This window comes from Micropterus salmoides, unplaced genomic scaffold (assembly GCF_014851395.1).
Source record: "Micropterus salmoides isolate LMB-PRFRI ecotype aquatic unplaced genomic scaffold, ASM1485139v1 Ms_hic_scaffold_13, whole genome shotgun sequence".
Lineage (NCBI taxonomy): Eukaryota > Metazoa > Chordata > Actinopteri > Centrarchiformes > Centrarchidae > Micropterus > Micropterus salmoides.
Window position 1 is genome coordinate 19,573,619 of NW_024040374.1, and position 12,018 is coordinate 19,585,636.

At 41.2% G+C, this 12,018-nt stretch overlaps 1 long non-coding RNA gene across 4 annotated transcripts in view; it reads left to right on the forward strand.

The window, feature by feature from the left end:
• LOC119900787 overlaps positions 1-12,018 on the forward strand; it is a 125,499-nt gene that overhangs the window by 18,791 nt on the left and 94,690 nt on the right. Inside the window, exon 2 of one of the 4 annotated variants that reach the window (XR_005444101.1) lies at positions 3,028-3,148. The exons of the other annotated variants lie outside the window; for them this stretch is intronic. This is a non-coding gene — a long non-coding RNA (uncharacterized LOC119900787). The remainder of the gene's footprint in view (positions 1-3,027; positions 3,149-12,018) is intronic. 4 annotated transcript variants of the gene reach the window in all.

A 12,018-nucleotide genomic window follows, 5' to 3' on the forward strand; every position in this document is an offset into this window, starting at 1 on the left:
AGGGTAATGAACAGGCCCAACCTAGCGGATCTCTTCGGAGGTCCACTGAAGTGCCGTTGCCTCTGATGTGCTATTTGGATCAGTAAGAAGCAATTAGGTGCCCATTCCCAGCACATCCCACACCCTTATCCTCCCCCAGGGACATCTAGTGTGTGTGTGTGTGTGTGTGTGTGTGTGTGTGTGTGTGTGTGTGTGTGTGTGTGTGTGTGTGTCTGAAGGACGAATAGGAAAGAAAAGGGAAAGGCAGTGACACTCTACAGTTGGGTTGGCCACCAGAACAGACATGAAATCATGAATAGACAGGTGACTTGACCAGACTTGATTGCTTTAAAATGGAATTTAATGTCAAATAAATGTTTCAGTTTTGTGATAATACATATCAGACAGCTTTGTGGCTGTCAAATAATCAATACTTTTATCACTTAATTGTACATAGAAAAAAGTAAATGCATGCTAACATGACGAGTGCATGTTGTAGAAAGTGGAATATAGAAAGTAGTGAGGGGGGGAAAAAAGAAACTACCGAGGAGGAACACGAAGAGGGAGGCAAATGGTCAACAAAGGAAGATAAGATGGATGGGGAAATGTTTTATAAAAAGTGTTTTTAAATAACAAATATGTGTATATACAAAAACAAAATCTCAAAAATAAAAGCAGCCATTCAAAACCACCCCCCGACAAATTTGAAGTTGTGTTTAGGGATATGCCGAGGAGAAGGTAGAAACAAAGCACAAAACAACACAAATAAAAATGTATCCATGTGTCTTGAGCAAAGGCTTCCATAATCTGGTATATCTAATTATTGACATTGACGCTCAAAATACAGAGTCTGCAGAGACGTGACATTTGATGGAGGCAGAGGCAGGCAGGAAAGCCAACAAAGGCCAGAACAAAGGCAGGATCTGGGCCATGATAATGCAGCTCAGTGCAGATCCCTCTCATGAATATGGCAGCTGTGGTGGTGATGTTAGCGGGTGTGTGTGATGCATGCATATACTGTATCTTACTGCATGTGTTTGCTTATGTGCCCACATAATTTATACCACAAATTATGCATGTCCTCCCACGTCTGCTCTCTCGTTGACATGTGCATGTATTGCTATATCTAACCCACTGGTGTTAAGGCATTTACGTGTCTCTATCTGCCTGTGGCCGGCTCCCACTGGTGCTAAAAAGTCAATCAACTAGTCTGTCAGGGGAGCAGGACACACACTCTGCCCAGGGATCAATGCCTTTCACCCCTGGGACTCTCGCTTAGTCAGTGGGGGCATTCAGAGCCCTGCAAAGCTCCTTAATTCCTCGTACTGCTCTGACAGCTGACTGCAGGGGACACCTCTTTGTGTATGTGAGTGTGAGTGCTTTAGCTTTCATGTGTGTGCAGGTGGCCTTTTGCACTTCTGATGAAGCAAAATACTTTAGGCGTTACTGTTAATTAATGCTTTTTCCTATTTAATTTAGGCTAGTCTTGATTGTATGTGAGTAAATACAGTGCGTTGGGTGTGTGTTTGACTGTATGTTTTAGCATGTGTGTATGTACATGTATTGGGTATGTGTATCTGTTTAGGCTGTGCAATTAATCAAATTTTAATCTCAAATATGATTTTGGCTTCCAATGATTATTAAAACAAATTATTCTGGATAAAACAATTATTGTGCCGCATACCGTTTCGCAATGACACTTGTTTTATCTTACAAATCCAGTGCACCCCTTTCCTTTACAGCGGTGGTTCTCATCCTTCCCTAAAAGCCCAAACTCACTCTCAGCCAGGCTGTGAAGTTTAGTTGAGCTCAAGCTAACATGACGGGGGGCTATAACTGCAATTACTTGCTAGTCACCATTATTAGCCTAAGCCTATGGCATTTTACACTGCATACATTAGCCTAGCAGCAAGTGGACTTCCTCTACTCATAACTTAACAAATTACATATTATTGATACTTTTACTTAACCAGGTGTGTTAAGTTGAATCTGGTGTGCTTGTAAAATATCTGTCTGCGTCTTCTAACGTCATACTGATTTATAGTTACTCTTACAGTTGGTTTATGTAACTGGATCTGGTTATGTAATGTAACAAGGTGTTGTCAACTCCAGTAGTTCACGTGCTCCGCTCCACTCCACTTAAAGTTAATAAGGTTGAATTACTATTTCTAATTTTTTTTTATGGGAGATTTGGGGGTAATACATATTATTAATATATAGTAATAATAATAATAAAAAAAATCTATTTTAAAAGTTCAATAAATAATGTTTCCTCAGTCAGTAAGTAATTATGTTAAGTAATCGTGATCTCAATATTGACCAAAATAATTATTATGATTTTTGCCATAATCAAGCAGCCCTAGTACTAACTAATGTTTATCACCACTTCAGATGTCTTTACAATCAACATAAATTGGTTTACAGAACAAGAGTTTGGCTAACTTAGAACCACAGGTATGTAGAAAAGAAATAAAAGCTTCAACTCGTTTGTTGTTATTTATTCTCTAGTAGAAACATATGGCTTTGTCCTGGATTTTTGTATGAAAACCTCACAGCTCAGACAGGAGACTAATAGCTTTGTCTCTATGTATGCATAGCCTTCCTTGAAGCTGCGACAGCCTCCATTCTCTGCAAGGGCAGTTTTTGTAGGAGCTAGCCTAGCTTTGTTCAGGATCTCATCTGCCCCCAATTTACTCTCCCAGTGACCTCCCAACCCTGACCTGTCAGTGCAGCGTTCCTTTCTTTATTACTGAAAGCCGTATTGTTTTCAAATGAAAAAGGACATAAATACTCGCTGATATTCTAGAGTCTCACTCGAGTGGAACTGAGAGTTGTAGTAAATCAAAGGCCGAGAAGAGGAGTTCCACCACTGTGTTCATGTGTCCATGCTGTGTGTGTGTGTGTGAGCTGTTTTTTTGTGTATGAGAGTGTGTTTTTGTTTGACTGACTGACTGTGTATGTCTTTACTGAGTGTGGGAGGGTTTTCTCTCTTTCTTGTCCCCCCCCCCCCCTTAATCTCCATCATCTTCATCGCTGGTGTTGCCACAGACCTCCTTCTCTCTTCCTCTCCGGTTCCTGTGGCCTCCCAAGGCTTCCTCTAGCCGTCAAGACATAGGACTGCTCAGGGACTGGGACGCTGGTGGAGGGGGTGGAGGCTTGGAGGAGCAGGGTAGGTATCATGTTCTCTCTCTCTCTCCCCTACTACAGATTTATGGGGGCTCAGTCCTTCTCTAAATATTTGCCTTTCCCCCTGTACTGTGGGAGATTGATGGCCTTTGATGTGGGGGGGGGGGGGGTGCAGAGGCTCAGGGTGTTGGAATGGAGGACAGGAGGAATGTATGTATAGGTAAAGACCCGGTTTAGGACCACCGAAAGGCCCAGTGGTTCTGGTGTACGGTATATGTTTGCTACATGTTAAGGTTAGTCTGCATGCCTTTTTTTTAATTTAATTAAATTTTTTTAATTTTCATCAGTTTGTTCCCCTGTATTGGGTCGATATCAACATGATTTAGGCACCTTTACAGTCTGGTACATGATGAATCCAATGAACCGATGATTTTAACATAAATGTTTTGGAGTAATGGAACAAGGTCTGCCAATTACCTGTTCCGCGGAGGATTATACTGGAAAAACCTGAGTGGAGCTGCTAATAATAATCCTATCGAGAGTCAATCACGAGTTACAAAAACATCTGTTATAAAGCTAACTCTCAATCTCTCAGAATCTCCTTTGTATATAATTGGTTTCAGATTCCCAAATCTATTTCCAGATCCAACAAATGTTGCATCATCTGGAGTTAAATTTGTCGACGTCTGTTTTCTTTTTGAATACAACCCTTGCCTTCACTCCCCCCAAAGCTAATTGCACGCTCCCCACAGCAAAGGCCAACTTATCCCAGACAATGATGTTTATGTATATGTAATTGTCGTAACTGCGCAGCATAGCGGCCCCATTCCCTCTCTGTCTTGTCTAATCAATCCAAATAAATCTTATAAAGACACACAGACAAAGTAGTAACTGCGCTGTGAAAGCAAATAATTGCTTTGGTTATTAGAGCTGAAAGGAACATAAACAAGTAATTTCAGCTATCATGTTGGTGGTGACAAACTTTCTTTCTTTCTCTGTTTCCTCCCCTCCGCTGCACATCCTCCACACACACACACACACATATACACCATCCAACCACTCCACCCTGCACATCTCCTTTTCTACCTTTCCCGGTTAACATCTCAATGTCAGGGGGTAAGTACTGGGGCCCTACCTCTGCACCCTGCTAAGTGGGGGCGCTTCCACACACACACAAACATGCACACAAACATGCACACACAAATGCGTTTATATTCCAGATTTTCATGCATACGCACAGGCACGACTGCAGACATGCAATAATAAACACATTCAGATAAACACAGAAAACACTAAATGCAGTTACAGTACGTAGACATGCTTTTTCCCACACACGCACACACTCAGTTCAGCTCTGGTTCCCATTTACCTCCCTCTTCCCCAGGCAGCCATTGCTCCATAGCAGCGCTGTGCTAGTGACACGGACGGGAAAGGGGAGGAACAGAGAGGTCATTCGGATGACTAATGGCAGAATTCACAGGAAACTCCGGGAACATTCTTCCTCAAATTATGCTATTAGCTGCTTGGGGGTGCGAAGAGAGAGAGACAGAGGGGGAGTAGAAATGGAGGAAGGGAAGGATAGTGTGTGTGTGTGTGTGTGTGTGTGTGTGTGTGTGTGTGTGTGTGTGTGTGTGTGTGTGTGTGTGTGTGGCGGGGGGGGGCAGGCCTTAAAATAACAGAAACAGAAAGAGAAAGGAACTTGTAGCCGTTTGGCCTCCTGTTCTTTAGCGGAATGCGGTGCAGTGGCATTTACACGTTCGCAGTGATTTATCGGCACTGGCGTCCCCCCTGTCTCTGTCAATACAGACCTCTCAGAGCCAGGAAAAGGCTCTAAGCCCAAGGAGACAGTGGGCCTGAACTATTCTCCCTCTCCATTTGCACCTGTTCCCTCGGCGGGGGAAACGAGAGCCTGTAATTATGTGTGAAAGGGGCTCTGCCGGATAGCTGGTGCGATAGTGTCAATCCGCTAATGTTTTGTATGGGGGACTATATGATCCTATGAGCACGAGGGGGAGAGCTGTTTGAGGATTTGTCTCAGTATTGTGTCACATGGCATTTATGTGCGTTTGGTTTGTGGGGTTTTGTGTGTGTATTATTCCTTATCCTTTTTCCTTTATTGCCAGTACATGGCCTTTGTCTAAGATTGGAGCTAATAACCTGCCTGAGAATCACCTGGGCTGGCAGTGGCAGACAGTAACTGCTGTGACATTTGGGAAGTGTGACAGAGATTTAGTTTTTACTAAATGACATGTCAAGATTTCATACATGTGCTGTGCCAGGTATTGGCCAAGTGAGATGAGTCTTAAAAAAGTCGTATAAATAATTTTTACTGTATAAAGTCTAGGCAACTGTAGATTATGAGTAAGGTAATAACTACTGCATGACAAAAAATATATTGCCTATGTAGGAGAGAGTTTATCATTATAATGTAATATAATAATTGTGACATGAGTAATATACATGGTATTATTATTATTATTATTGTTAGTACTACTAGTTGTATATTAGTATTTTTTATTAATAGTTTCTGTTTGTCAGGCCCACACAATGGGCTACATACACTATTTAATGTTATTAAATTAGTAGTAGTACTAAATTTTTAAATGTTTTTACTTTTATTTATTAAAACTTTAATATATTTGGTTGTACTTTTGTTCAGCATTTGGTGAGGTCTCAAAACATAACAAATATTAGGTATAATCTTTGTTTATATTATGTGTTTCTGAAAAGAAGGGAAGAAAGAATATCGGCTGATATATCGGATTTTAAAATCCTCAAATATGGAAATACAACAATAACAACATAACAAATGTTCAATATATCATCAGTAAATGTTTGATTTAATTCATTTGAATCATGAACTAATTAACACTTAATTTCTCTACTAAGATATTTATTTTGTTGAGGAAAAGGCACTCAAAAAAGATTTACATATCATATTTTTTGAAAAAATAATTTATCATAATTTGTATCATTATCAGATTTGTGACATGATCCACTGTTCTGGCATAAAGTGTTTGTCATCTTTTATCTGACTGATTAAAAAATAGTTTAACCATACAATTCAATTTTCACTCAGGAACAGAAATCAGCCTTTAAACTTCAAAGAAATAATGATTTGACATTTATTGTGATAATTATTGATATCGAATGGTATGACATTTTTATAGCGTGATAACATTTTTGGGCATAACGCCCAGCCCTACTATGACGTAGAGTTTCTTTAAATGGAGTTTAATTTACTCCTGGTTTGTAACTTTCAAAGAAGAAAACGAATAAGGTACAATGCAATGTTTCGTCTTTGTTCCATTGACCTGCATGTCCAATTCAAGTAAGAGTTTCTTCTTAACTGTAAAAACAGTTAGCAGACTTTATTCTCACAACATTTCCATTTAAATTAAAGTACACAATGCTGCGGGACAGTTAATGTTGGATGGGATAGAATGTAAAAAACAGAATGATTTCTATGCATATTGGTCTAGTAACAGCATCATATTAGTGTTCTCTTCAGAAATGTTTAACCTGAGATATTGACATGAATGTTACTTAGAACATGTTGACTATAGTCACTTCCAACTCCAAGCAAATTTTAAGGCATTCTTAAGCGAGAGAGAGGCACAACATGCAACAAAGGTACCTGGCCGGAACTGAACCAGGGACATTGTGGTTACTTGGCACGCGTACCAACCACCAGGCCACCAGAACGTCCAGTTGTGTCCAACCTTTGAACCACAATTTATGCTTTACACCATAAACTGGAAAAAACATTTTTACAAATTCCCCACTGAAAATATTGGATTATTACTGTGGAAACAAATGGTTTACTGCTTCCAGCATTGCTAGATAATTTAATAACTATGTGAATTCTACAGCTGTAATGTCGGTTTTACTTCTGGGTCAGGTTTCCTAGTCTGAGTATGACTTAAGTTGAAAATGGCTGCAGTGGGAATAAGGTCAGTTATTAAATACCAATTTTTTTTCCCAGGTAGCAGCCTATACATTCTGTGGTCTATGGAAGGCTGTTCTAACTACTGAAAGTCTGATGCATTTGCTTGGGAAAATAAAAGGCAGGTGAAAATAGGCAAACTGGATAAAAAAAGAAGGACTTAAGTGTAAGCAATGCCTGCTGCTGCAGCAGTCAGAGTAGGAATAAACTGTATTATCTCACTCATCCATGAGAGAGATAGAAAAAAAGTATTTCAGTTTTTCCAGGAAATGTGTCTGTGTGTGTGTGTGTGTGTGTCTTGACAGCAGTTAGCATATACACAAAACCTCAGAAAGCTAACATTTATCTCCATAAAATGAGGGAAAGGTTTTGCTCCACCTGCCTGATACAGTGAAAATCAAAAAGCACAGCGGCCAGACAAAATAACCATTGATTTCTACAGCCACCACTAACTTTATAAACCATATGACCCTGTGTGCGTAAATGTGTGTGTGTGATTGTAGAGCGACACTGTATGAGTCATAGCAAGGCTGCAGGTGATTGGTCAGGAAGTGGTCATGTTATTATCTCTAATTGAGGGGTAATTGTAGAGCTGAGTGTACCGTACTGTATGTGTGAGTGTGTATGCGTATCTTTCTGTGTGTTTGTGTTTAGGTGTATGCAGAGTGGAAAATTACAGCTAGAGTTTAGGCTTGCTGTGATTAAAAACAAAACAGAGTAAACACTGGGCTTTAGTGGGCAGCAGTGGGAATGGCTGGATGTTCTGCATCGTGTGTGTGTGTGTGTGCGTGCGTGTGCGTGTGTGTGTGTATGTATGTGTGCTGCTATTGTCAGTCTACAGACTGTGATGAAAAAACCTGCGCACAGGCAGCCAACACACTTACTGAAGTTTCCAACTACAATGGGACTTTAAGCAGGTTATTATTTTAACCTGCTTTTTATTTTCAGCTACATTATTAATCCCCAAATTCACTGACTGATAAACTAATGTAAAAAGCATGTAGTTAGACTGAGTTTGCCACTGATTTAAAGGAAAGACCACCCTTAAACCTTTTAATATTGTTAAGACTGACGCATTTGTATCATTTACACTATGATTGATATAATTTAGCTGTCATATCTGCTTTTCTGAGTGCGATGTGGGAATGCTAAAACCATTTTTAAAAAAATGCATAAACCTCCAAATGTAACAATGTCAGGGAAACCCTCAGGGATAGGAGACAAGATATGTACTCTTTTGTTTGTTGTTTTTTTAAGTGGGTAAACTGAACATTTAAAGGTGAAGGACGTCTTGCCATACTTAGCCTTACGTTCCAATGCTTGCTCATACAAGGAGAAATCCTTCACATAATCTTAGTTAACTCTAGCCTCAATGGAATACTGTCTGCACAGGAGGTGTAGCAAAAGCAACCTGTTAGCAGAGCAGCAGCTTCAGTGGTCCGTCAGTGTTTACACGGGATGCGTTTAGGCACAGTTCTGACTATCTGTACAGACAGAGATGATGGCTGAAACGCCTCCTGTGCAGGCACGCTGTAAGGTTCATGGTCTTGATCACTGGCAAATGTTGGGTGAGTGGAAGCTGGCTATCCTTGGGTAAATTGCCATAGTTTTGATTGAAAACAAGTTCACACCATCAATTAGTTGACGCTTTTGAAACACAGGAATTGAAGCTGAAATAGAAGAAGCCGTTTTGGGCAAGTCACTAAAAGTATACATCAATAAACTGTACAATACATTGCATATTCATACATCAATAATCAGGAGATCTGTTTGGTTTAAGCTGGATTTATAGTTGATGCTAGTGATTATGACAGTGGTTACATTGTCTGCAACCTGTTGGAGAAAACACAGTTCTTGTGGTCTCCACATGGCATATTTGTAGCCCTGACGTGTAGTTAGATTTTTCAGGAGCTATGGTGCAGGTAGTTTTCTGGCAAAAAGTACTTGCTAATACAAACTAACAATTTTTTCATACCTTCCTTACATTTCATGATAAACGGTCTCTAATGGTTTAAACATTTTTTCATTGTGTATCTATCGACTTATTACAATTGCTGAAGCAAGTTCCCTCTCCGTGCTCCAACTGGCTCTCCGTTTCTCTTCCCTAAGCTTGATGAGGAAGAGTTTTCCTCCTGTCCGACTCCCCATCCCTCCCTTCGTGCCTTCTACTGGTTTGAACCCCCAACCCTGCTCTCCCCAGATAGCTGTCTGTTCTCACCTACTCTGAGCATGGATCTAATTGAGGGCAATCATTCAGATAAAAAGCCCCCTACAATGATGCTGCTGTGCTTGCATGTGTGTTTGCGTCTGTACATGTTTGTGTGTGTGTGAGTGAACCCCACCACCTCCTCTCCTCTCTCACTCTCTCCACCACCATTAAAATGCCATGCTGCTCTCTCGACCCGTCTACCCTGCTATCCCCCCCAACGAGCCTTTTGTGTGCCACAGAGAAGAGGCACTGAGGCCGAGAGAGAGACAGAGGCGGGGGGGGAGGCAGGCCAGCTCCTGTTGTTGACTGGTTGTCTCGGACCTCTGGGAGCACCTCCTTAACATCAGGAGAGCATGGGGTGCTTCCAAAAGCCCTCTACTTTTCACTCCTCTCTCCTGTCCTCTTAGCCCCCCAACCACCACCCTGACCCCACGCTGATCCCAACCTATATCAATGACTTGTGATTTTTTTAATAGCCTTCCTGGAGTAATTTGGTCATTTGGTGCCTTTTTTGGTTTTTCATTTTGTCCCCACTCACTGACAGTGTCTCTCCTTTACATTTACTTCCGTTTGTGATTTCCTACATTTCTGACACGTTTCTCTCAATAAAGGTTGAGAGTATGCATTGCATTCTGGTATATTGAAGCCACTACCGGCACTGAAATTGGTGTTTCTGCCTCTTCTACAACAGTTTTCTCCTAGTATGCGAGTACAAAATAGACTTTCTATCAAAGAGGCCGACACTTTTCGATCCTCATGGCCAGACACTGAAACCTAACGTTTGCACATGATTTTGAGAGAGCTGAAAATGTTCCTGCTACAAATTCCACTCTGCTGGAGCATGATGTTCTCTAGCAGTTGGCCAGTTATCCTCTGCAAGGAGAAAATGAGATGCAATGCAAAAAAGTGCCATGCAACGTCTAATAAACTTATTTTATCTATGGTAGATTTTTCATAAAATTAAAGGATCACATTAGTGACACACACCCACAGACATCTGCTACAATGACACTGTGCATCCATAAAATATGCGCAGTGATTGCAAAGCCCTCCTTGTGAAGAGTACCCCACGTTCCCCTCTCTCTCTGTCTCTCGCTCTCTCCGTCTCTCTTTCTCTCTCTCTCCATTAACCCAGTAAGAGCCAAGGGATGGTAACATCGTAGTGCGACTGGTGGTGTGACCCCACAGAGCAGGGGGACACTGTGGTGGTGGTGGGGGGGTTGGAGAGGGTAGAGGTGGGGGAGCTCAGAGGGTAATAGGGTGGGACAGGCTGTTGTTGAGTGATCCAACCCCACTTGGCACCACTCTGCTCCCCATAGTGTCCGTATCCCACTCAGGGTTCTTGTCATTCCTCTGACGCTCCTTCCCAATTCACTTTCTATTTTATTCAAGAAGTTTTATCGGCATGGGATCATTTTAACATCTCTCCCATTTGTTCCTCTGTTTTTCCATCACTTGAGCAAGGAGGCATAGATTACTGACCATTTTACTGTTGTCCAATCATTATTATGAACTATATTCTAAAATGCAAACATCACTTTTAATAAACAAAAAGCTAGCTTTCAGCTATTGATATCGCGCATTTCTTTCATAACTCTGTCTTTCATCCAGTGAATGTGAAGTGTCACTTATCAGTCTCTCCTTCTCGATCCTAGTTCTCAGTTATATCTGTGCTTCCTAAGATCTTCATGACATCAAATCCCATGTTTGATCATATTTAAGGTCTGCATTTATTTTCAGCAATAGCCAATTTACTTACATTCAGTAATTTGCTCTCTATATAGACGTTTTCATTATTAGTAGCAAAGTCTGCCGTTCCTCCCCTGGATTCAAATTGAAAAAGCACTTTTCTAATTTTATCTCATTCATGTCAGCTGTTTACTGTTCACTGTCCCACAGTGGTATCAGAGCTGTGTTAAGTTTTGAACTAATGCAAACGGGACATTTGTTAGTGCTGGTAATTCACAGTAAGCAAGGTCGCTTTTTTTGTGAAGCGCTCACAAGACACAAAATGTATTTGGAACCAGGTTCAGCAGTGACAACATTTGTCAATGAAACAAGATAGTAGATAATTGTTTGCAATTTTTGCCAGGGGATCAGTTTGAAATATCGCAGGGAGTAATGGAACAAGAAGGACTAAACTTCCTGCTGATGTTTAGTGTCTCTCAGAGGTATTGCTGCATTCCCCACAACTCTCTCCTTTCAGCCCATGCTTCTTTAGACATGGCTGGGAGTTCAAAGGTCATCCTGTGACCCTGGAATCCTCTGACTTTGTGTCTTCCTGTGCGCCATCAGAGCTCTTTTTCAGAAGTTACTCCCTTGCGAATATTATGTTCACTTCATTTTATGTGTTTGTGTGCACCTCGTGTGCGTGAAGTCATGTGTAAGTGAGAAAGGCCGGCGGTGAGAAAAAGGGAAAATAAAAAGGAGGAATGTTCAGCAATCTGAGGTGAAGGGCCACTTTGGGAGCCTTATACTGCATTTACTTACATTATAGTTGGCAAATGTAAGAGCCACTAAGTAGAGCTGAATGAAACTTTGCTCTGGCTGTAATGTGATTTGGAGCTTTGGCTTGTATGTGCATTCTGTGGGTGGCTACTGTACTCGTTGTAATGTGGTTTTATGTGAGTGTGTGTGTGAGAGTGATCGAGTGTGTTTGGCACTGTGGGCTTTTGAGCAATCCAGCGAGAAGACCCCTCTCCAGTATCAATTAAAGTCACCAGCTCTCTCCACTTGCTTCTGTCACCCAGGTTTACCC